The sequence below is a fragment of the Pan troglodytes genome, chromosome 6, assembly GCF_028858775.2.
Source record: "Pan troglodytes isolate AG18354 chromosome 6, NHGRI_mPanTro3-v2.0_pri, whole genome shotgun sequence".
Taxonomy (NCBI): Eukaryota; Metazoa; Chordata; class Mammalia; order Primates; family Hominidae; genus Pan; species Pan troglodytes.
The window spans coordinates 94,815,777-94,841,679 of NC_072404.2; the positions used below are offsets into that span (position 1 = coordinate 94,815,777).

Here is a 25,903-nt window from a genome sequence, read left to right on the forward strand (position 1 = left end):
TGATAATTATAATGACTCTCAAATTGGCTTATAGTTCATTTCATCTTTTTAAAAAAAATGTCTTGTCACCTGTCCTTCTTAAGCCACCCTACACACATATACCCTGCTTCCAGCTACTTTTCAGTTTTCTTTTTTAGTTTCATTTTTCTATCCCAGTGGCCCCTGCCCCAAGACTTTGTCTTAGATACTCCTCCTTGTGATCATAGCCCTTATCATCATCATTTTTGTAGAGCCCCAAACACCACTAGGAATAATTTAAAATGGCTGGAATCAAGTATGGTTAGCAAAAATGACTTCCAAAGATGGAGAAATAAAAAATTATTTTGATGAAAAATGGGTCCCTCTACTGGTTTAAAAAATAATGAAGATTTAATTAACTAATTTATGTCCCTTGAATCTTTCTGTCACTTTTCTAGCTAAGCATTGGACAATGATATCAAGTAAATAAATTAAAGTTTGAGAATATATGTCCTTGTTTAGAATTATGTCAGGTAATCTCTCATATATGAGCTGAATCCCAGTCTGCTTTACTTCCCAGAATCACTCAGAACTCACTGGAGGGAAGCTCTTGCTTTTCTGCCTCTGGTATCTGCTCAAATGCAGGCACTCTTATGGTTACAAACTTTCCCAGCTTCCACTCTCTCTTATGTTTCTCACCCCAAACCTTTCAATCTATTTTCCCCCTGCTTACCTATGTCCATCTTTATGAGAAATGAAGTATGTTATTTTCAAACCCAAAAGTATCCATCCTTGCAGGCACATGCAATTAAAGTGGGGTAGGCTCATTCCTATCATGACTTTCCAGACTTTCAGCTGTAAGATGGGGATGCATTTATACTGTTCAGAGAATCTCACTGTGCTGAGAACCTATATTCTTCTCTTGGGAATCAAATCACTTCCCTTCCTTTTTCCTCACTAACCTCAATTCCCAGTTACTCAGTGTTTATTGATCTCAGCTAGATGTAGATAGAAAAGCAAAGTTCAGGTCATAGGTCTCTGCTAGAGAGCTTTTGCAGTTTTGAAGGTTATCAGATTCACTATATTGCTAATTGGTGGATTTCAACAGGGAGGAAAAAAAATCAGTCAATGTAGGCTGAGAAAATAGTTAAGTGCCAATAATCTTACTTCACGTTTAATAGTCACCACATGCCTTCTCTATCTCATCCTTTATTTATCAATATTTATTGATTGATTCATTTTCTAATGGTTATACAATTTATTACTAGAGTCTAATTTTGATTTGATAATTTTTATCACTTATTTATAGCAATATAAATCACATAGTAATCTGCCGTTTTTCACTAAAGCCAACATATGAATTGTATTTGATCCTTTTTATCTGGAGGGCCAGCTGAAATTTTTAATTTTAGAAAACAAAAGCAAAAAGTAGAATCTTTTCTTAAAAAGAAGAGCAGATATATGTCCTTAATTCTGTAAAAACTCAATCAATAGAAGCCAGAAAGTGGTAAGAGCAAACTAATGACAGCTGTTGCCAGACAATGTCTCCTTGACAGAATTAGCTACATAAATAATTTGTAAGGTCCCAGTGCAAAATAAAAAGTGGGGCTTCATGTTGAAAAATTACCAAGAATTTCATTATGCCAATAGCAAAACATTGAACTATTCTCAGGGCCCCTCTAGGTATATAGGACTCTTTCCAACTGCACAGGTCATATATATCCATGAAGAAGGCCTTGATTCTAGAACATGTTTTGCAAATGTATACTGAAAGCTACAATCTCCTCCTCATCTGTATCTGTATCTATTGTATTGAGTCTTTTTTTTTTTATCTTCACAAGAAGAACTTTTTGGAAGAGTAGTCTAATTGACTGCTAACAAATTCATTGGGAAACTGCTTATATGTGTGGAAAATAACACAATTAGATTTCTATTTCATACTATTAAGCAAATAATCAGTTCTAGGTGGATTTAAGACTGAAATGTAAAAATTGAAAGTTTTTTTAAATTTGAAAACAATAGAGATTATGGCTTTAGGCCAGGGAAATGTACTTTAAAGAAGTACAAAAATGTACAAAAACACAAAAGTTGAGATTGATATATTTAACTATATTAAACATTTTAGAAACTAAATTAAAAGACAAATTAAATACATTAAAAAAAGTCAAGGCTATAATGTGAGAAAGTTATCTGTCATACAGATAGCTGGTAATAGGTTACCATCAGAATGTATAAAAAATCCTTTAAAATAGGCAATGATACATTTTAAAAATACTATAAAAAATGAATATACTTGAATGACCGATACATCTATAAAAACATGCTCATTATCAGAACACTTCCAGGTACCATTTTACACCTCATCCTCATCTCCATCAATAGCCTTGGATGTAGTCACAGAACTTCTGAGTCACTAGGGGTAGGGTGGGGCCTTGGAAAGTTAATTTTGAAGAAGCTCTCTGAGGGATTCTGATGAGTACCATGGTTGAAAAATGTTTTCTTGAATTTTAACAGATCCTGGTCCAAAGGAATCAATCATCATAGCCTAAAATTGTAACTTCCACACAGTTTTTCAATCTGTCACTTCCTTTCCATTGCTGTGGTTCAGAGAGGTTTAGAGAGGGACTTTGGTACGTGTAAAGAGGTTGGTCTTAAATGCCAGACAGCAGTATACTCCAGCTGTGCAGGAGGTGCAAGGACCATTAACCCACAACTACATGGAAAGCAAGGAGAATAGTGTTTATGAGTCTCCACCAATGTCTTCTATATTAGGTGACAATCATTTCCTCCAAACCCTTTCTCTCTAAACCCACAGCTCATAGAGAAACTGTATTTCCTGATGTCCACAAGAACCTGTCTCACTTCTTCTTTCATCCTTGATTGATGGAGGGAATAAATCATTCTTCACTTCTAGTGAAAAAGGAGAGAAGAAGTGCTCAGGGAAGGATGCAGCCAGGACATGGATTTTTATTGGACCTGAAAAGATGATTAGTTGCCCTATAATAGAGCACAGGCATGTTCTGATAACAGTAACTTCTACACCATTTGAGGCAGAAACAAAAACAAACCTTATATAGTGTCTCACAAAAGTACCCTTTAGCTAATCTCTCTAATATATAAAAAGCTGTAAATCTGAAGAAATAAGAGATTAAAAGTATATATAAAAATGGGTAAAAGAATGGATAGAACTTACACAGAAAAATAAATGTACATAAAATATACAAAAATATGCACCATATTATTCTTTATAAAAATGCAGAGATTACTATTACTGGGAAACCGGAAAATTTCAAAAGTTTTACGGTTTATTCTGTAGCTGTGGCTTTTGGAAAGCAGTAACTCTCATGACTTGCAAAATGGTCAATCTCTATCAAGGAAAATTCCCTTCAATCTATAATCTCACTTTTAGAAATCCACCCTGACAATAGGCCTTCCAGAATACAAAACAACATATTATGATGAATTGTTATAATTTTGTGTTGCCTCGGCATTCATTTTGAATACAAGTTAAACTTTCTGATACCAGAAGCGGGGCTTAGTCATTTTTGACACAATTTCCAGTTCTACACCACACTAACATGACTCAACCTGGCCAAAAAACTTAGATCCATCTGTCCCGCTTCTTTTAAAAGGACAGTCAGGCTTTGCGTGGGAATGTAAAGTGACCCACACCATATTCTCTTACATATACCGCTAGTTGCCATGTGTTCTTCTCCCTCTCTGTCTGACTCTTCATTCCTGCCTCCTGTGACCTGGGGACAGAGGACTGCCCTCTTGACTCATTGTGCCTCCCTGCCCAGGATCTGTAAGTGAAAATCTTTGAACTTGTTTCTTATTGTGGTAGTATATTAAATTTGCGTCTTCCATCTGAAAAACCAGGGGCTTCCCCAGGCTGGGTTTTTTCCTGGAAATGCAGGCAAGAGCACATAGTCAGGCTTCCAGTGCCAGAGCAATGGTCAGTCATAATCTGGACACAGGTCAGACAAGGACAACGCAGGTATCTGCCAGTATAAAGAAGTTTCCCATGTGACAGACACCCCAACTCCACCCCAACATCACGAGTTAGACAACCAGACATTAAGCCATCCTCCGAGTAAAAGAAATAAATATCCTGTGAAAGGCATACTGTAAACACCCATATCCAGCCCCAGTCCTTTTCCTTTAGGGCAGGGTTACTAGGTGCTCTGGTACTGGAACCCCAGTTTAGCTGGGGGCTCTCAAAACACATATGCAAATGGTATTTTTTATGATGCTATTTTGTAATAGCAAAATTTTAAAACAAATTCTCATCTATAAAAAACTGCTTTAATAAAGCATCATAAAAAAACAAAAAGAAATACGAAGTAGCCATTAGAAAGAATGAGAAAAATCTCTATAAATTGATAGAGGAGTAATTTCTAGAATATAATTTTATGGAAAAAAGGAAGGTCAAAGATTGCATTCAATACTTTAATAGGTTATTATTTGTGCAAAAAGAAGACAGATTTTCCCCCAAAAAGAACTAGGGGAAAGATAAACCAAAAGGCAATAAAAATGATTATATATAATGGATAGGAGGGAAAGGGTGGAGCTGGATATAGTGAAAGGAAGATTTCCTTGAGTAAAAATTTTAATATAGTTAAAAATCTAAATAAGATAAAAAATCTAAAGTTATCTAATAACTGAGTCTACAATTATTACTATTAGTGGCAGTATCCCTATTTATGATGTTATTTTATGGGTACTGTAGAATAAAGCCAATAAATTAATACATTAATTTTATTAAAAGAAAACATGCCAGTAATCCCAGTGCTTTGGCAGGCAAAGGAAGGAGGATTGCTTGAGGTCAGCCTGAATAACATAGCGAGACACCATCCCTACAAAAAATGTTTAAAAATTAGCTGGGCATGGTGGCACAAGCCTGTAGTCCTGGTTACTCAGGAGTCTAAGGCAGGAGGATTGCTTGAGCCTACTAATTTGAGGCTGCAGTGAGCTATGATCATGCCATTGCACGCCAGCCTGGGTGGCGGAGCGAGACCTTGTCTAAATCATACATACGTGCATATTTTTACTGAGAGAAAAACAGGTACCAATATAAAATACAAGGTAAAAAAATCCTGTTAATGTTAAAATTTTATTAGAAATATTAGCTTGAATTCTTGATTAAAAACACCAAAAGACATTTCCTGTGTCTGTCCACTATAAAGGTCTAGAAATAACAATAACCTAGTAGCAATGAGACACCAAATGACCAGATATTGGTTTCTAAGTACAATTGCTGATTACAAGTAATTAATACGTATTATGCCTGAAGGAAAAAAAAATACTAAAAGGCTCATGAAGTAAAAGGGAGGGGGCAACACTGACCTAAAGGGGCCCCTTCAATTCTGGTTAAGTTGAGAATCTCCTAGAATAATGAAAAAATTTGATTATAATCTCCTAAAACTGTGAGTCCAAAACCACAAAACATAAAAAATAAAAAGCAAAAGTCTCCTTTTACAGAAGACTACCAATAGAGCATAAAATAAATGATGAAATTAGATGAAATGTGAGAACTAATGAGTTTGTAGCTCCCAATGTAAAAACTCCTTTAGGCAATTACTATAAATAGATGTTTAAACCATTGGGTTAAAGATCATTGGGGAAGAGAATCTTTTTGCATCAGTTGTAAATTATTACCCACAGATTACCAGCTAATTACAGAGGAAAAAGTTACAAGGAAGAGATATGATAATCACTACTCATATCCAAGTGATCCAGCAGTTACACACACAGTTGGGCAGCCTGATATTATGTACCTCCTACATGTGATGCTGTAGAGTACACAGTGTTATCTATGTGGTGTCATTGCTAAATGACAGATTTTCCCTTAAGGTAATTATGATGAAATAAAATAAAGCAAATTCAGAAAGTGGAATGTTCTCAAAGAAAAATGGCCTGACTCTTCAAAACAAAATGTAAAAATATAAATAAAAAACAGTAAAGTCTTTAAAAGCAAGACACAAAAGGAGTGTGTTGGGGGGAACTCTTGTAGATTAAAATAGACTAAATAATCATAACAAATGCCATAATGAAACCTCACTGGATCCTATATCAGGGAACAAACCTAAAAGTTACTTCTAGGACAATTGGGAACATATGATTGTGGACTGTATACTCAATAATCTTATAAAATTATTATTAACATATATTTTATGTCAGATAATGATATCGTGGTTATGCTGGATAATGTCTTTCTTTTAGAGGTGTATGCAGCATATTTATGAGAAATTATTGTATCTGCAACCTACTTTTCAAATGGTTAAAAATTGTATGCAGAGAGAAAGAGAGAGAGAGCAATGATGGAGGATAGAAACACTGATGAAGCTAGGTGAAGGGTTTAGAGTTAGTCATTGCATCTTTAAAAAGTTCTCTATAGAGTGGGATTTTTTAATAATACGAAGTTGGGGAAGGGGAAGGTGTTTGTCTCATATTTACTTTCTGCAGCTCATATTCTGCAAGTAATATTCTTGCTCCTTTCAAACTGTACCAAAACACCCTCATTAAGCAGTCAAGCTATAACCACAACAGCATCACCACACCCTCAAGAACAGTTGAGTTTTATACATTGTTCTCTCATTTTAAACAGCAAATGGCTGTTTCTTGCCCTCCATGTCCATCCCCACACTGTCTCTAAAGGGCAAAAGCCCAGATAAACTATTTAACAATTTACATTAACACATAATACTTAGTATCTGATTTCAGGTTAAGGTGATTTCATAATTGCTATTGCTGTTGTTTTTGCCCATTTATATAATTTTTCCCAGAACAAAGAATTCTGTGACACAACTGGGGATTATACATTACAGCTTTAGGAAAATCCTAATTACCTAAAAATTTTAAATGACTCCCATATATGCACATGCTACATTATATGGATTTGTAGGGTATCCTCACAAAATTTTCCATTAGGTAAAAATGCATTTCCTGAAATATTTATCATACCTGTATTTATGCAATGTTAGTTTTCTCATTTATATTAGGTCTGTATAGTGCTAAAACCTAGTAATTGCTTAACAAATACTTGCTGAGTAAATCACGGAATGTATGGTACTGGAGACTTGAGGTTCAATAGAAATAATCAATAAATAAATCTTTGAATATAAAGGAGATGTCTGAGGGAGATGTGTAGAGTTTAAGGGAAATAAGTCAAAGAAGAAAAATAAACTGAAAAGGGAAGAGGAAGAGTAAAAGAATGGCAATAGCTGCAAACATCAAGAGGGATGTTTCATTCATATTGTTTAATTTTTCTCTTAGTCACATTTTAAATGAGTACTCATTACCTCATAGCTAGAGAGGCTACCATATTGGAGAGTGAAGCTTATAAAAATTTTCCATCTATTGCATAAAGTTCTATGAGGCAGCACTGCTGGAGAAAGTATTAGAGTAAAAAAAGAGGTAAGAAGTAAAAACTTGAAGAAAAGAGGCAATAAATAAAACTGCAACATCTGTAACAGTGACATCTTTGGTTAAAAATGAATCAGGAGACTTTCAAAAATATTTATACTTTTGATTTTATATTCTATTAACATAGTTGGTTTGATTTCTCATGGACCCTTACATTAGTATTTCCAATTAAAACCACACTCTTTAAAATTGTGTTTGCTGCATATAAAATAATCATTGTTGTAGCAAATTTTTCAAAAACTAAAGCCAAGGCAGTTTAAAGATGTGTGATGGAAAAGAGAGGGGGAGTTAAGTCAAGAAGCAACAATTAAGGAAATGTCTTAAACACCAACTCTATTTTGGTTTTCTTGAGCATTTCCACTCTTTCCACTTGTGTTAGTCACCATCCCGCAGTTTCCTTTCATGTCACTGAAAGTGAGTTAACTCAGAAAATAAAGAGGCATCTGTCTCCATGCTTTCACTATTCTATAAACAACTTACATTGCTCGCTACTGCGGCATAGAAGTTTAGTCAGACTCATTTGTTTTTCAAGTACCTTCCACTGTCTGCTCAGAATAAACACTATTGGAAAAAATTTACTATAGTAATCTTATGTGAGCTGTTTCCCTCTCTCTGAACTCAAAACATTCTTTCAGTATGTGAGAAAGGCAAACTCAATTATTTTATGCTCAACAGAATTTTATTGAATCCCCTGACAGTTCAGATAAACTACTAAATGAATGTTTATTATAAGCATGCAGGCAAATGATACATTATAGGGAGGAAACTACTCGAAGCAGTTATTCCACCTGTAAACAAAGTTTGCCTGGGAAGATTTTATTTTATTCCTAGAAAAATGCCATGGATTAGATTGAAAACTGGAGGATATGTCATTGTAATTTTGTTTGTCTGACTCTGCATCTTGTGTAACCAGGAATGTCTATTCTCATAGATTTTGAATTTAGACCAAGTGAAAACTTGACAACAGACTGTGTCTGCTTTTCCCAAACATCATTAACTTTTGAAAAACCCAAACCATCAGATGTGGTGAAGACAGGAGATGAGGGAGACTGATAGATAGATAGATAGATAATAGATGATAGATAGATAGATAGAGAGCAGACATAGATAGATGATAGATGATAGATAGATAGATAAATAGATAGATAGCAGATATAGATAAGTAATTTTAGTGTCAATTCTAAAGTCTCCTATGAATATTTGCACCACTCTTTAACAGATTTTAAGGTTTATTTTGTCATCATTGTGAAACCAAAGAATAGGTAGAACTTGCTTATGTTTTCAACAATGCTTTTAACACAAAGTATAAAGGCAACATATATTGTATATATGTTCTATCAACATATATGTTCTATCAACATATATTGTATATAATACCCTTAACTACTTTGACATTAGTTATCTTTTCATTATTAGGATTCTAATCAATAGAATAATTGAAGCATATATGTTAAAAATCTGTTAAGTGAAAAATCTTAGTTTATAATATTTTAAGGAATAGTACATCTGAGTAGAAATCCATAGTCATAGAATCACAAGGAATCAGAATAACAATGGAACTTATGTTAGATTAGTCTTGGGACATCATCAGATGATTCCAGGCATGACCTCAATTGCTCTCCATAATATTATACGTATCATGCATATATGAGATAGTAAATATGGAAGTGTGCTTCTAAACAATTTCCTGATAGTGAATGCTTCAAAACTTATCTGTGACTCTATTTAATAAGTCTGATAAAATTGTAACTAAAAGAAGGACAAATAAGATGCAAAAAAGAGGAAGAAGAAGGAAAATAAGAGAGAGAAGGACAAAGATACAGAGAGAGGGAGGGCGCGAACCACCACCACCATTATCACCACCACTATCACAACAACAACTGGGATAGCAATGTTTTAATAGGGTAGTATTATTATCATTATTATTGCTTAATCTTTATTTCCATTAGCACTCTAAGTGCGGCGTATGTAAAAAATAAAATGTGCAGCTTCCTAAGGAAATAGATTTGAGAAAGCCAACTCGCAAATCTAGTGCTTCATTATATCAGCTGCATAAATTGTTTCCTAATTGGATGCTTACTCATCTTTTAAACATAATAGCAGGTATAAAATGTTCAGGTGGAAAACCAGTTTAGGTTAATATATCATGTTATCTATTAGCACTGTAGCTGATTACTAAGTAATGCAAATGTTTAAATTACCAAAAAAACTATATCCTAATAAAATTGGAAATTTTTAATAATGACATTTTGTTTAACATTAATTCTCTAGAAAATGCACAAAACAATGTATATTTTCAGGCATCATGGAGCATTTAGACTAACATTTTCCTTCATATTGATGTCAAAGAGAAAGAATCAAAGTGACTTATGTCACCAAAAGAAACAGGAAAGAAATATTCTTTTAAACACCTACTCACAGCTGTTACCAAAAATCGTAGTAGGTTTACTATCACATCAAATAAAAAAAATCAAAATGCTGTTTGTCTTTATTATTTCCTCTCCTCTGGGAAAGTAAGTGACCCATGCTAGTTGGTGAATGTTTTTCCTTTCTAGTGCAGGTGACAAGAGTAGGTTTTGGCATTTGTTTTGCATTACTGTCATTCTAAAAAGAAACTAGAAAATATATAACATTTGTATATATTAATTTCAGAAGCCAAATTACATATTTGTAATGAAAATTAAATGCAACAAATTCAAAGTCATAAAGAATTAGATATACTTTTATGTTAAGATGGCTTTTCTGTTAGGCTCATCTTTCAAAATTACAGCATTGAAAAATACATTTATCTGGTTTCGATCTGAATACCTACATTCTCATATGCGCATCTTCATACGAGTCAGACAGTGCCCACAAATATGCTCCTTTAGTAATCTGAGCAGTTTTGCTGGCCTGTACTAAAATAGAAAGAAAATTATTAAGTAGAAATTCCCCAAGGGGAATCAAGTTGAGGTAATTTAAATGACAATCTTGTTTAACTTTGCATTTTTCTATAGGAAGTCATCTGATCTTGTCAGAAAGAATTTTTTTCCTTTGCAACTCAATAACCCCCACATATGCCATTGTTATAGTAGTCATTTCATTTTCAGTTTATTTTCCTTATTTCTCTCTATTACACCTAGAACATAGAGTTTTTATTAGTACTCAATCACACATTACACATAGAACATTGTGTAGTACTCAATAACAGATAAATTAATGAACAAAAATTATTATTTAAATTCTATTAGGTTTCACATATAGCAATTCTACAAAAGAGTGCAAGGGAATAATTAAGACACAGAGCCAATAGTTTATCAGCACAGAATTTGGTTCCTTTAAATTAGGAGCTTAATGTTAACTCGTCAAGTGGATTTATATCTAAAATATGCAAAAATTAAATGATAATATTATAGATTATGGTCTGTAAAATAGTAAGAAAGCATCTTGCACATGTTACAAAAACAGTAAATATCCACTGTTTTGAGTTGACTTACTTAGAAAAAGCCTCAGTTAATTCCAGTTAAGTTAAAAAGTTCTGTTTTGGAAAGATTTCCCCCCAACCCCGGCTAATAAGCATTAATGACAGCTTAATCCTATCACATCTTTTCATGAGAATACCATGTTTTGGCAATGACCTCAATTATAATGCTAGTTTATTCTTTTCTGAAAGATATACCATGAAACTTCTAACTACTCCACTCCCACAACAGGATGTCCTGCTCTGATTGGCAGGGAGAGTTTGAAGGTGGGTTGGCAGAGACTGTGACCGCAACTGACTGCGTTCTGCAGAATTATGGTAATGAAATTGGAAGCCAACTTTCGTGAAGCAGAAAGCCTCAAGGTAATTGCCATGTACTATAACTTTTCCTTCCATTTGGAAAACAGAAATAAACAGCACATTTTCCCCATGAATCTACTGTATTTACCAGTATTGTTTGTGGGGTATACTTTGCCAGTTGACATTACTTTAGTAAACTTATTATTATACGGTGAACACCTGCCCCATAAATATAGAATAGAAAAGCTATATTATATTTGTGTTTGGTGAAATGAAGTGTTACCCAAACTCAGATGTGGTGAAGACCTTTTGTGCTCTCTATATTTATGGGAGCTACATGCCACTTAACATACACCAAATTTGGTAAGCAAACAAGCTTGACTCAGAGTTCAACTTTACATGATCTTTGTGACCGGAGATTGGGTCATTCAGTTTCTAATGTATAGTTTCAACTAAGTTAGAATTCTAAGTATGTTTTAAATTTTAAAAATAAAATGTTAAGTTTCTTATTGAATAACTAAATATTGAGTTGAAAGACTTCTTCCACACTAGATTGATGGAGTTTTCTCTTATTCGTATAGAAACCCATCAGAAGTTTATTTAGATTAGGTATTACTTAGGAAGATAGCATTAGAAAGTACAACCTTATCTTTTCCTATAGCAACAGGATGTAATGGTAAGAAAGAACAGAAGCCAGAGAGATCTGGACTTGTATTTCTGCTACTTTCTGTGTTCTTAGATAACTCACTTCAACTCTCTGAATCCTAATTCCTTGTTTAAAAATGCAACTCTATTCTGTAAGTCTGTTTTTTAAGTACTTAGAAATAACATATATAAAGACCAAAAACAATCTCTGGTATAGAAAATTTAAAAAAATTGTTGTACTGAATGCTGTTAATACTACTACTCTTGTACTTTTAGTAAAATATCTTATAACTTAATTATTCTAATATTATACTTTCCATTTGTCTTATTGTGAAGACAGAAATAAAGTTATAATTGCACCCCTCAACAACAAAGACATTGTTGAATGTCTACTATGTCCAACTGTAGTTGGATAACAGGACTGTAGGAAATGTAAAACCAACACAACGCCCCAACCACTTTCCTCAAGTCAGTTGGTATTGCCACTGAAAAGGAATTTACTGTGAACCCCCTGGAAGAAGGTATAGCACTAGAACTGAGGGTCAAATACTTTGAATTAATTATCAAGAATTTCTTGATTTTTCAAATAAAAACTGTGACCTATGAAAGTAAAGTGAACTGAGAAACAGTTATTGATTTATATATAATATATAATATATTTTATATATATATATATATTCCAGATAAATGTAATCTTGGTATTGCTAGTTTCACCTTTACTGCCAAGTTACAAAACAAAACAAACCAATCTAGTACGCCCATAAATAGAGTCTGGCCATAATTCTCTGCTCTCCTCAGACTGGAGAAAATAATGTTACCAGATAAAAATATAGTGAATAACTATCTTAACGAGGAAACTGAGGAACTTGTTTCTCCAGTTAAATTCAGTGTGAATTTCCTTACTATTTATTTCATTTAGAAGCAGAACTCATGAAGAATGAAGTAGGGAGAATGTCTTTATATTATACTCACATTATTAGTCATACTCATGTGCAATGGAATATTCTACAATTTTTTTTTAATCTGAGGTAACTTTACATGAACTAATATGAGCAAATCTCAAGACATGTTAGGGGAATAAAATAAGATTTTATAACAATGAGTATATAATTCTATTATTTTTTCTTGTTCTGAAACTTAGCATGTTTAATTTAATTTTACTTTTTATTATTGTGAAAACCACATAACGTAAAGTTTACCATTTTAACCATTTCTAAGTTTGTGGTTCTGTAGTGTTGAGTATATTCACATTGTTGTGAACTAGATCTCCATAACTCATTCATATTGCAAATCTGAAACTCTATACCCATTAAACAATAATTCCCCTTTTCTCCCAAGCCCTGATAACCACCATTCTACTTTTTGTTTCTATGAATTTGACTACTTTAGATATCTCGTGTAAGTGGAATCATACAGTATTTGTCTTTTAGTGACTGATTTATTAAACTTAGCATAATGTCCTCAAAGTTCATCCATACTGCAACATGTGACAGGATTTCCTTCCTTTTTAAGACTGAATAAAATTCAATTTTATGTATATGCCATGTTTTGTTTATTCATTCATCCATTGATGGACATTTGGGCTGCTTCCATCTCTTGGCTAGTTTCATTTTTTAATTGAAAACATATGAGACATGTAATGTCTACATCCATGTATAGTTGGATATTTATGATATAACATATATATATATATATATATAAACATTTTACCAAAAAATAAGCTTTGAGAGTAGAGGAAGATATCATCTTAATTTATTACCAATATTATTTCTCTAGAGGTATAACCACTTTTATCAGTTCATTGTATATCAGAAAAATATTTTAAATAAATGTATGCATATATATACATTTAAAATTGAATTATGTATGCTATGCTATTGTATTTATTATTCTATTTTTTAAAGCTAGCACTCCTTTAGAGTTATATTTGCATCAGTAAATAGAACTTTACCTCATTTATTTTAACTGTTTATTAAATATATGATTATTCATGATTATGTGGACTGCTTTCACTATTGTGATATCATTTAGCTATTTGTGAAGTATAATACATATACAGAAAAGTATACACACCAGTTAATATGCTTTCACAAAATAAATTCACCTAGATTCGCAAATAGATGATTACCAGCCCCAGAAACTTCCCAGTCACTGTTAACTCTGAGTGGCAACCACTCTCCTGAATTATAACAGCATAAATTAGTGTTGTCTCTTTTTGTACTTCATGTAAATTGAACCATATGCATAACATTCTTTTTTGTGTTTTATTCCTTTCATTCAACATTATGTTTGTGATCCTTATTCCTACTGCTGCAAATACTGGCAGTTAATTTTTTTCATTCTTATTTCTATACATGCCATTGCATGAATATAAAACAATTTGTTTATTCATTCTGCTTTTGATAATCATTCAGAAAATTTTGACGTGGGCTACTACAAATAGTGCTGTTGTGAGCAATATCATTCATGTATTCTGGTCTACCCATTGCTGTTAGTTCTATAACACGCAGTGAAATTGTTGAGACAACAGAGAATTTATAGATTTAGCTTTAGCAGATCCTGACAAATAATTTTCCAAAGAATATGTACTAATTTGAATTCCAATCACAGGGTGTAAATAAATAGTTTTATCAGAGGTGTGTGAACCTGAGCAACTCCATCTTAAACAGGAGCTAAGTAAAATGAGGCTAAAACCTACTGGGCTGCATTCCCAGACCGTTAAGGCATTCTAAGTCACAGGATGAGATAGGATGTCAGCATAAAATACAGGTCTTAAAGACCTTGCTGATAAAACAGGTTGCAATGAAGGAGCCGGCCAAAACCCACCAAATCCAAAGTGGCAACAAGAGTGACCTGTGGTCGTCCCTCACTGCTACACTCCCACCAGCGCTACGGCATGAATAATCCACCCGTTGTTTAGCGTATAATCAAGAACTAACCATAAAAATGGGCAACCAGCAGCCCTTGGGGCTGCTTTGTCTATGGAGTAGCCATCTTTTATTCCTTTACTTTCTTAATAAACTTGCTTTCACTTTGCACTGCGGACTGGCCCCGAATCTTTCCTTGCCCAAGAACCCCTCTTGGGGTCTGGATAGGGACCCCTGTCCTGTAACAGTTTCTTCATTTTATTGTCACATTTAGTATTTTCTACCTTTTTTATTATAGTCATTGGTGGATCTACAGTGGTATCACATTGTGACAGATATACGTGTGCTATAATATGCATGGACCATTTCTAGGAATGCATGCAGTGCTTCAATGATTGCCTATGGTCAGGGAACTAGAATTTGGGTGTCAAGTATATAGAAAAAGTCACTTCTCACTTTACAGTTTTTGATGCTATTTGAAATATTTTAACATGTGCTGTATTACCTTTTTGTGTTCCTTTCTTTCATTTCCTTTTTAATTTCTAAGAGAAAAGTAATATAAGCCTTTAGTATTAGTCTAAAAACCAATTCACTTTTGATCCCAAGGCCACTGGGAGTTGGACAATCACATGGGAAGTGTAAAGCTCAAATTCTCTTGCCAGCCCTTAAGTTTTTGTGGACAGAGCAAGGAGATGGGAAACAGAAAAGGAAATGAGACAGAAACTCCAGAGAAATGTGAAGATCCAGATATTCATGGCCCTCCCAAATATCACTTACTGTTCTCTTTACTATCTGATTATTACAGATGTTGAAAGTTTCTTTTTTTAAATACACACACACGCACACATATATACACACATACATGTATGTATATATACATACACATATATGTATATGTATTTATATACATATATGTATACATATATGTATAAGAATATATGTGTACACACACACACACACACACACACATATATAAATATTTATTCCACAGGGGTCCAGCCTACAGGTGTGGAAGCAGCTGTCTCTGCCTCCCTGATACTGGCCTATGTTTTCATACTGGCCTGACCTGAACTGGAAATCAACAGAAAAGTCATCAAGCTGACATATAGGTACATGACCAAAATTTCTTGTGCTATTAAAAGAGAAAAAAAAAAATAAAGCAAAGAGAAAGTATAGAATTAAGAAGTATGATGTCAAGATTTATTCTTTGATTGAATAAAGGTACCCTCAAATGACTCAACTAACAGATGACTAAGGTTTTATGAGTTGTATTGTTAGGGAACTCATACTTGGAAATCAGGTACCTGTGATTCCCTCAAGAACCTATTGGGCCAAAGCTCATATGATTCTTAAGTACTGTTCAGGTTGCAGAGTCTTGTGCGGTGCAATAGTGTGTTCCCTTGTGAGTGTGACAATAAAGATCAATGGACACAGGAGAATGGGTCAAAGCAATGAATTTATGCCAACAGTAGAGAAGAGCTCACCATTAATTCTTTTTGCTTTATTGGACTGTTTCTGTTTTCCCTAACATTGTTTGTTGTGTAAGATAGAATGGTTACGTTTATAATTAGAATTTGGCAGTGGTGCTGTGAGGACTCACATCTGAATTTGATTAAGGGAAATGCATTTTACCCAGAGATGCTGGCCGTAGAACAGGGTGACTTAACAGCATGTCTTTGGATTGTTCCTGTTGGAGAGAGGATGAGTGTATGTTTATTAAGTAAAATAATTATATTAGGTGGAGCTATTCATGGAATTATACACAAATGTGTTAACTAGACAGCTAAAAAATAAAATGAGGAAGACGTAATTTAAGCCCTTTGTTTCCTCACATTTTGTTTATTAACAGCAAGTGTCATTATTTCTGGGGATCCAAGCCTCTCTCTTACTCCATGAGATTCTGGGTGGGACCAGTGTAATAAGTGTCATCTTGTTTTCCTTTTCTAACCTGTATCCAAAAAAATATATCTCCTAGGTCTGACTTATTATATTAGCCATTAGTTTGATCACAGTCATCGGCTTATTTAGGTGATGTCAGCATAAATTATTCTCTGGGATTTAACATGTGGGTGCCAAAGGGGAGAATAGCACATGTGGGTGCTAAAGGGGAGAAAAATATGTATTTATAATTAGCAAAGCATACTAAGCTCAGAGGTAACCTGGCCTTTGAACAGGATTGTTACATCTCAGGTTACCTCTGAGCTTAGTATGCTTTGCTAATTATATATGTGTGTGTGTGTGTGTGTGTGTGTGTGTGTGTGTATACCTTACTTTCCTCTGACCTTAGTAAGCTTTGCTAAGAACAGTCTAGAGTCTTGTGTGGACATATTATTACTACTTTTTCCAACATGGAGTAATCTTACCTGCAATAAGCCAAATGACCAACAACAACAAAAAAGGAAAGCTGATGAAGACAAGAGACAGAGTGACTGACTAGTATGTGTCCCTAAGTTACTAAAGCTTATGTAGCCTCTAAGTAACCTCTGAGGTGGACTTTTCTACAGTCCTATAACTAAGGAAGAACTAATCAAATATAGAAACCATGGCTGAGAGACAAGGTAAAAGTGATGGAAACCTAAGTCTCTGAATCAGTTGGAGGCACATGGATTTTGAGTTTGTCATGGGTATTTGGAAAGTCATGGTCACAATGTAATTGTACATTTTTATGTAAAGAAAAATGTTTCAGCTTGTCACACTCTAAAATTTGTGTCACTATTATATAAAGATGGACTTTTATATAGGTAGATATATAACTTTATGTATAGATTGATACATGGTTTTCTACAGTTTGTCTTTGACTTAAGAACCAACCATAATTTAAGAGGATAATGGATTGTTCAATGGTTAGCAAACATTAAATAGTAGTAAGATATAATATGTTAAACATACCATTGCTTTTATAATCAAAATATGTGCTTACATTAAGTGAATGGAATATCAATATTATGCACAATATGTGGTTATGATTGTCACAGGCAGAGCAGAAGCTTTCTCTCTTGACAGGCAATTAACACAGCCTAATAACATGGATAGAGAGATAAACACTCAAGAGGAATAATAAATTTATGTTCTGTTGCTATAAGAGGATAATTTTATGTTTTATTTAAGATTGAAGCTTACATTGATATTAAAAACTGTGCGTAATGGTAGGAGTTTGAATTAAATTCTTACTGTTAAGCCTGTTTAGCAAGTAAAAATAATTTAGTATATTCAATACATCATGTTTTATGAATGCTGTATTGAGGAGATGGATACCTTGCCACCTTAATAGTGGTGTGTAATATGAAGCACACCAAAGGCCTAATACCTTCATTTTATAGCTTTTTTCCATTTTCTCAGCTGAAATGACAAAGTAAATCTTCCTGGCCTATGTTTTGAGTGAGTTACAGTCAGTAGCATCCTGTGCTCAAAAAAACAGACTTCACTCAAGGCAAACAGGCGTGGGAGGAAGAACATGTGACTCAAAATTAATCTGAACTTAAAAGACTGTCTTTTCCCTCATGCATCATCAAAATTGGATGTGTTATGTCATAAAGCTTTACCTTCTTACTAAAACTGTGTTTTAAACTGCTTAATTTTGTTGACCAGAGGTAGAGTGGCAGAATGGAAAGCATATGCATTGATTATTTTTTAGTACACTGAAAGACTGCATGTTTAAGCAATATAAGTTGTAGGTTTTAGGATTATTTGATAAAAGATAAATCCTCATGGGCTTCAAAAACAGTAAACCTATTAAGAGATCTAAGATGACTTGAAATCATTTTAAATACAGTATGCACATTTCCAATGCTTGACTAATAAACTGCTTGAAGTTACTTACCTATTAGCTCATCAAATTGTCTATAATAAGGAGCCTTTATATATAACTTAATACATGTTTTTAAATGGATTATTTAAGGAATTTGATTTTAATATTCTTTCATTCTTTTCTTTTTAGTAATAAATGGTTAAATAATTGATTCTTAATTATCAATTTCTCATAATAAAAATGTATATTAACCAAATATGGGTTTTATAATTTTTTTTGAGGGCCACTTTAAAATTTTTTCAAGAATTTAAGTCTCTCATAGTTTGCAGCCATGAAGAATACATAGTTTATGCTGTTTGTGTATTGGATATAATGTAGAATGGAATATTATTTAATGACACAGTTCACGCTAGTGCTGATCTCTTTCACTGTAGTGAGGCCACAAATGAATTTGCTAAAATGCATTAAGGTGATTTTAGCAGAATAAAATAATAAAGAGTTTTAAATTGTTTTTCTACTCACTGAAAAATTATACTTTTTAATGATACAAAAAGTATTTGGAATATTCTTGCATATGACTTTGTAAAGAAATATTAGTTTCTCTGCAAAATATTTTAAGTAAAACTCTGCTTGGAAAGAGGTTAGATAAACTTTGGAGGACCCTTCAGGTTCTTGAGTCAGTGATTCTGTGATGTAAGCAAATAAGACAGTATGGATTTGAAGTGGACATGTTTCAGCCAAGTCCTTCTACGAGCCAAGCCAGTCATCTGGTTTTAATGAACCTCCTTTGGAATGCAAAAATTTTAATGTTTTGCTTGGGCCCACTATAGTTTTAATTACTTGTATTTGACATGTGTTGAGCAATAGCTAAGCAGTAGTGATTACCCAACACAACATTTTATGCAGTGCTTGCTTACTTTAGGCTGAAGTGTAAAATATAAGCATTTTTCAGATAGGGTAAAGGGAAATAATTATAAAGATAGGCCATTTGTATTTCTGATTGAAGCTTAAGAACATTCAGAATAGTTTAAGGTTAATATGACCTATTGCCCATATTTTTGTACATATTCAGTTATCTCCAAAATATATATTAAAAAATTCTGAATCATGTAACTTTAAATTAGGAGATTATGAATACTTGATCATAACCAGATGTTTTGAATCTCTACTAACTAAAGACAAAAAGGGAAGTAGATTAAATTGCATTAGTTAAGAACAGTTACTGCATTGAAATGGAGTGAATTAGTACCTAAATTTTTAAGTCCGAGGACCTGGTTTTTAATGTCAAAATGTTTTGCAGATATCCACATGGTAGTTATGATAATTTTTGTAAGCTCTTATTAGGAAATTATGTAACAGCTAAAACTATCATGAGGTCAGTGACATTTTAAAATAAATTTGTATGTTTTAACTTAGAAAATATTTGGTCATTTAAAAAATATGTGAATATGAGAAATACTATTTACTAAATCTACAAAAATATACATAATGAATTTTAGGATACCTTACTGTAACTAAGAACTCCCTGAAGCGTCTTTCATCTTGAGTACCAACCTTGTTATTAGAAATTAATCAAACATATTTAATATCAAATTATTATTTAAATAAAGAAGTTCTCAACATCTAACCTATTTTAAAAACATGTATAAAACCATATAAATATAAATAAGCAAATAAATTGATAACTACAAAACAATGCATATACTTTGAAATATATTGAATGCAGATCATTAAAATGTTTTTTCTCTATCTGTTGTGAAAAGCCAGCATATGCATTGCTAACCTACATTAGAAGAAAATGTAGACTCTGTTAAATCTCATGGACAGATAGTTTTAAAAATTTGTATTTTAGACATGAAAATATCCTTCATCATTTTTATTAGGTATAATATAAGGTATTCTTTTATTTAAATTTTTATCATTTTATGGTGCTAATCAGAAATACTTTAACGCTTTTAAGCATGCTTATAAGAGTTTGGGTTTGAGGCTACTTCCTTTTGCATAAATTTATTTTGTAGTGAAAAACATGTTTTAAATATATAGACTGTACTTCTCACTGGTTTTACCGACATTATAAATTATATGCAAAAGTGAATGGAATTAACAAGTGTAAATCTGTCATTACTATTATAAAAATCACTTGCTTCTTAACACAGGGGTAATACTCTAATATTAGCATCTAGAAAAAAGATGAATATAGTACCATGAAGTATAGTGCTCATCCTAAAACCCAAAAGGCACAGTGTTCCAATTTTTTGTATTCTATAAACTCAAGTCAATCAGTATTCATAGCATTCTGCTTCGTTACCAGCAGTATTCTAAGTTCTGATATGGTGGCTACAAAAGAGGAAATGTAAATGGTTGCTGAATTCACATAAGTTAAAGTATATGTACTGAGACTGCACTCATCTACTGTAGTTTCATCTACAGTAGTCTCCCCTTATACACAGTGGATACTTCAAAAATCCCCAGTGGATGCCTACACCATGGATAGTGTCAAGCTCTATATAGTATATACTATGTTTTTCCTGTTCATACACACCCATAATAAAGTTTAATTCAAATATTAAGCACAGTTAGAGATCAATAATAACTAACAATTGAATAGAATACTGTAATAATAGTTATGTAAATGTAGTTTTTCTCACTATCCCTCTCTTAAAATTTCTTATTATACTATACAACTGGTAGCTGAAACCTTGGAGACTGAAACAACTGATAAGGGAAGACTACTGTAGAAAAGAAGGAGCAATTTTTCTATGCCAGTTGGCCAGTGATAAGAACTTTACAAGTCTGACTGTATTATCATCACAAACAAGATTGTAATTTGATACATCTTTATATTAACAGGGGCTGGTGGGATTTCCACTGACCTTTTTTTTTTTCTTTTTTAGTCCAACCAAATCAATTTCTTTGGCTTGTTTATGAAAATCATATTAGACTTCTTGTTCACAAGTGTCAGTTGCACTAACCAAATAGAGTTGGCTGATTTTTCTTTGCTCATAAAGGTGAGAGTTAACATGATTAATACCAGACTGTTCAATGTTGATAGAAGAATCTGAATAATTATGATGATAGGCTTTAGTATATTCATGAGGGTTTCTTGGGATTACAGAGGGTGAATAACAAGAACAAATTTCTGTTCACAATACATTCATAGATTTTTATCAACAAAATTAAATAATTATTTTCTAATCATCCCTAGCTTAGTAAGTTACAACTTCATTCTCCCAATTTTGAAAGCCAAAACTTTGAAGTCATTTTTGATGGCAATTTTTCTCTTATAGCACACATCAATTAATTAGCAAATTCTGCCATCTCTGTGTTCAAAGTTTGTACAAAATCCATGTACTCTCACAGTCTTGACAATTACCACCTAGTCGATGCACTCAAAGTATAAAAATAAACTCCTAATACATGAATAAAGCATTGAATAAAGTACATTCCCAGCATGTAAGAAAATTAGTGGGTGACTGAGACAAAGAAAAAAATGATTAAGGTAGTGTAAAACTATATATGTTTTTTAATATGTTAATAAACATGCATGCTTATTGTGTATGTTTATTTTAAACACATTAAATGTAGCCTTACAAAATCTAGAATAAAATGAAATATTCTAATATAATGCAATCAATTCATAGAATTAAAGTGTTTTTTTAATATGATATCCATTATTGATCTTCAGTAATGCTATATTTCCCAGGATCTGCAGTGATTCAGCATATTTCTCCAAGTTTGCAACATTTCATGACCAGAGCTTCTTAAATTTAAATGCTAGGATGCTTTAGGTGTAACTCTCTAAAACTGACTATGATAGATCATAAATGCTGCTTCTTATTTTTTGGAACAAATTATATTATTTAATATAATTAAATATAAGTTAAAATGACTATTATTAGAAAAATATATCCATCAAACAATTTTAGGCTTTTATTTTATAATTTACCATTAAAAACAAAGAAAATTATCTTATAGGACTAATAATGTTGGCCAAATAAGAAATCCACTAGAATTGTTACACATTTAAATCTGGTAGATGAAATTTTTCTTTTTTTGTCTCCATCTTTTTTTTCTTTTTCTTTTTTTTAAACGAAGTTTCGCTCACATTGCCCAGGCTGCAGCGCAATGGATTGATCTCAGCCTGCTGCAACCTCAGTCTCCCAGGCTCAAGCAATTTTCTTGACTCAGCCACCTGAGTAGCTGGGATTACAGGCTCCTGCCACCATGCCCAGCTAATTTTTGTATTTTTAGTAGAGACGGGGTTTCGCCACGTTGGCTGATCTCGAACTCCTGACCTCAGGTGATCCTCCCACCCTGGCCTCCCAAAGTGCTGGGATTACAGGCATGAGCCACCACGCCTGGCTGTCTCCATCGTTTTTTATACTTTATTAAGGTATAATTGACAAATAAAAGTTATATATATTTATGGTGTAAAAAGTGACATTTTGATACATGTATACATTATAAATTGATTAAATCAAGCTACTTAACATATTCATCACCTCACATACTTTTTTTTGCAGTGACAACATTTAAGATCTGGTCTCTTAGCAATTTTATGTATTAAAAACTTTATTATTAACTATAGTCAGCATGTTATATATTAGATATTCATAATTTATTCATGTAATTGTAACTTTGTATGCTTTGACCAACATTTTTCCATCCCCCACACGCAGCCACTGTCAACCATCATTCTACTCTCTGCTTCTCTAAATTCAGGTTTTTAGCTTCTACATGCAAGTGAGATCATGCAATATACATCTTTCTGTTCCTGGCTTATTTTACTTAACAGTTTTCTCCATGTTCATCCATGATGTGTAAATGAGAACACTTTATTATTTTTATGGCTAAATAGTATTTCATTTTGTATATAACCACATTTATGGATCCATTCATCTGATGATGGACACAGGTTAATTTCATATCTTGTTTATTGTGAATAATGCTGCCATGCACATGAGAGTGCAGCTCTCTTTGATATACTGATTTCATTTTTGGGGGTTATATACCTACAAGTGGGATTGCTGGACAATAGAGTAATTCTATTTTTAATTTTTTGCGAACCCCCATTCTGTATTACATAATGGCTGTACTAATTTGCATTCTCACCCAAACGGTACAAGAGTTTTCTTTTCTCCACATCTTCCTCAATACATGTTATGTTTGGTATAACAGCTAATCTAACAGATATCTCACTGTGGTTTTAATTCGCATTTCTCTGATAACTAGTGATGTTGAACATTTTTTTTCATATATCTGTTGGCCATTTTTATGTCTTTTAGTTATTAAGTCCTTATAAGATGTATAGTTTGCAGGTATTTTCTCCAATTTTTAGGTTTTTTCTTCACTCTATTGATTGTTTTCTTTGCTATGCATTAAACATTCAGTACGATGCAATCTCTTTTGTCTATAATTGCTTTTGTTGCCTGTGTTTTTGGGTTCATGTACAACAAAATATTGTCCAGACCAATGTCAAGAAAATTTTCTCATAGTAGTTTGGCAATTTCAGGTCTTATGTTTAAGTCATGAATTCATTTTTTTGAACTTTTGCATATGGAGTGAAATGAGGTTCTAATTTCATTCTTCTGCATGTGGATATCTTGTTTTCCAACACCATTTATTGAAGAGATTATTTTTTTTTCCTGTTTGTGTTCTTGGCAAATTTGTTGAAGATTAATTAACTGTAAATGTGAAGATTTACTCTTAGGCTTTCTGTTTTGTTTCATTTGTCTCTATTTCTGTTATTAATGCTAGTACCATCTGTTTTGATTACCATGGTTTTGCAGTAAATTTTGAGAAAAGGAAGTGTGATGCCAGCACTTTTGCTCTGTTTTGCTCAAGGTTGCTTTGGCTCTTTGGCATCTTTTTTGGATTTTACAAATTTTAGATTTTTTTTCTATTTCTGTAAAAATTGTTACTGTAATTTTGATAAGAATCGCATTGATCTGCATATTTCTTTGGGCAGTATGAGCATTTTAATAATATTAATCATTTCAATCCATTAACATGGGATATCTTTCAATTTATATGTGTTGTCTTCAATTTCTTTCATACATGCTTTATAGTTTTCAGTGTATAGATCTTTCACCTTCTTGGTTATATTTATTCCTAAGTGTCTTTTAAAAATGTCATTATAAATGACACTCTTTTCTTTATTTTTTTAATTGAATAATGTATAGAAACACTAATGATTTTTGTATGTTGATTATGTATCCTGCTACTTTATTTAATTTGTTTATTAGTTCTAACAGTTTTTCATTTAAATGCTATTTATTATCTTTCAGTTTCCAGGTGCTGTGCTCAGTCCAGGAATACAATGATGAATAAGATCAAGGCCCTTATTTCAGAGCTGACACACACTATACATAATGCATCAAAAATTGTGTTCTCGCTATATTTCTGTTTATTTGGTTTTATCTGCAAGAATATAGATAGCATCTGCTTTGATATAAAACTTTTATGTGTCTTATGTAGTTGATTTGTAAATGTCCTATCTATAAATATAAAACAATAAATTACTAGTTACAGTTAGCTTAGGAAAACTTTTAATCATGTCCTACATTTTACAATTTGTAATTTCTACCAAATGTTTGTATTTTTATGTCTTATTAAATATAATAAATATTTGTCTTAACATATTTTAATAGAATTCCTCATATGTTTTGCAGAAAGCTAATTATCGTTTTCCATGTGATTTTTCTTTCATATATACAGTATTATTTAAAATAAATTTGTATAAAATAAGCCAAGTGGTTTTTATTGTAATGTGTATATTACATTAAGAAATAATATACATTCTCTAATACCATTTTATATGCAATCTTCTAAGCACTAAGTTTATATTTACCAGGAAAAGGTTCAATTTGGTGACTTAAGTCATGTCTTTTTTATTCTTTATTTAGAGTTGACAGTAGTGTAGGCGTATGTCTGGGCCATTCGCCCAACTATACTAGTGGTTCCCTTTCATTTTCTTTCCCTGATTCAGCATCAAGCATGAGTTACATATGGTCACCAATCTTCCAGACAAAAAATAGCTACAGAAGAGTAAATTTTTCCACTACATTAGTCATCTGGGACTCCTCTCTGTGGTCAGTACCTGCATGGAAAAAGGATTAAAAAAGCATTTTCACTGATAACAGTCCTTCAAATATATTATTTTTTCAAAGATCATCAAACCACAAAGATAGTTCCAGTCAGACATCCAGATGTTTACTCTGAGTCACAGAGTAGCTATCAAACACTGTGGTAAGGGATTCCCTAAGTAGGTAACCGAGTTTTCTGTAGACAGCAAAGGCTCTTAGACATGGATTTGAGTAACCAAGTTTTATTTAGTTTGCTGACTCTCAAGTTTCATTCCATGGCTTTTTTGACTACTCTGTATAAAATTTGGAGCTATGTTTTATAATAAATACAATGCAGAATAGAGCAGAGTTCCCACAATGAGGTAGTTCATAGATGCATCAGATGTGCTTAAGAAAGTATAAAAAATAGCTAAAC

The 25,903-nt window shown here is 32.7% G+C and overlaps 1 long non-coding RNA gene across 1 annotated transcript in view; it reads left to right on the forward strand.

Annotated features, from left to right (window-relative positions):
* LOC107976087 (uncharacterized) overlaps positions 1 to 25,150 on the forward strand; it is a 67,880-nt gene extending 42,730 nt beyond the window's left edge. Inside the window, exons 3-4 of the long non-coding RNA XR_001719726.1 lie at positions 11,098 to 11,206; positions 24,691 to 25,150. This is a non-coding gene — a long non-coding RNA (uncharacterized LOC107976087). The remainder of the gene's footprint in view (positions 1 to 11,097; positions 11,207 to 24,690) is intronic.
* Positions 25,151 to 25,903: the final 753 nt, after the last annotated feature.